Genomic DNA, 1,506 nt, shown 5'->3' on the forward strand with positions numbered 1-1,506 from the left:
TTAAAATTTTGTCCATTTCTGGGATCACAGCCTTTCATTTCCAAGATCTGCGTTTACAGTTCATAGCTGAAAGCAGAGGAATCTGTGCTGTGGTCATCCAGAAACTGCTTACATGCATTATGACTAATGCTTGGTCTAGGCACCCAATGAAAATGTCAAACACCAAAATATAAACTCATAACATGAGACAATATCCTTTAAGCATATTTTATTATGGCTCAAAGTACAGACATTCTTAATCTTTCTTTTGGTGTGACAAGTAATATAAGGAGTCTTCCACTGTGCAGTGGTCTCCTAATCTGTTTAGTTGATCCTGTGGTACTTTTACGGATACCCTCCAGTTCATTGTAATGGCATTTTTGAGGGGATATTGGAGAATTTTCCTACGTAATTATAAGAAATTCTAGTGATATTTAAGCAATAGTAGCCTAAAGCTTCTGTTTTATGTCATGAAGAATGGAGACCCTCACTTGAAAGCTGTTTCATTTTTTTAAGATGTTCCTGAGTTTTTCAGGTACATAAGGAGTCAGTCTTCCAGTGTACAGCATGATTTGGTGATCTGATATTTGTAAATTTGCTCTGTATGTCTGCTGAGATGCATTTGTGCTGTATTTGTAGCTGCTGAATTAATCGTATAAATGACTATCTTCCAAAGTATATATCTAAATTTGTCCCTAATTCAAAAAATAAAATAAAATAAAAGGATCATTCTTTTTTCACATAAGTGCAACACTTTATTATTTTGCCTAAATGACCCTTCCTAAAAGAAACATAAATGTTGATTTAACATTCCAATACTGTGAATCGTCCCCTCAGGTTTCTGTTACACCAACCTGGCTATGCTTATGCTCATAAATAAGCAGTTCCAATTCTGCTTGTTTATTACCCATTCTCCTGACATCGGTGTATAAGCAATTAAAGATTAAAGAAATTCTGCTTTCTTTGTCCGTTGGTGTCTTGATTAATTTTGTTCTCAGCATCAAAATTCTGTGCTGAAAGTTCATGCTTTCTCTTTTCACTTCTTTTTTATTTGACATCATCTTAACTACTGCAGTGTACTTCTTTGGTACTTTCATGTTTTCCAGTGTTTCCCAAGGAACATTAGAAAGTTCTGATAACATTCTGATGTCTGCATTGAAGTTAATTCTCAGAAATGTTAGTCATTGTTTTAGCACAGTACAACTTAATAGGAATCCTTATTTGGTTGGCAACATAATATGCCATGCCTCTGTGCTTACTTTTGAAGAAAGCAAATAATCTGCTTCAAGATCAATGACAGTGTGCCACATTTTCTATCTTGTTTTTCAGATTAAGTTCTGGTACATCAAAATCCTTTATTGCAGCTAGGAATCTCTTAAAATTATGTTATATTGGTAACTTTTTACTAGGCTGCTAGTGGATTGTGTTGTGACGAAATTAACTAGTATCACTTCGTGACAATGAAGATCATTGCCTAATTTTTGCAATGTGAAAACAAAATTTTTTTGTGACATGATTGCATGATTT

This window comes from Tetrao urogallus (assembly GCF_951394365.1).
Source record: "Tetrao urogallus genome assembly, chromosome: 1".
NCBI classification, from domain to species: domain Eukaryota; kingdom Metazoa; phylum Chordata; class Aves; order Galliformes; family Phasianidae; genus Tetrao; species Tetrao urogallus.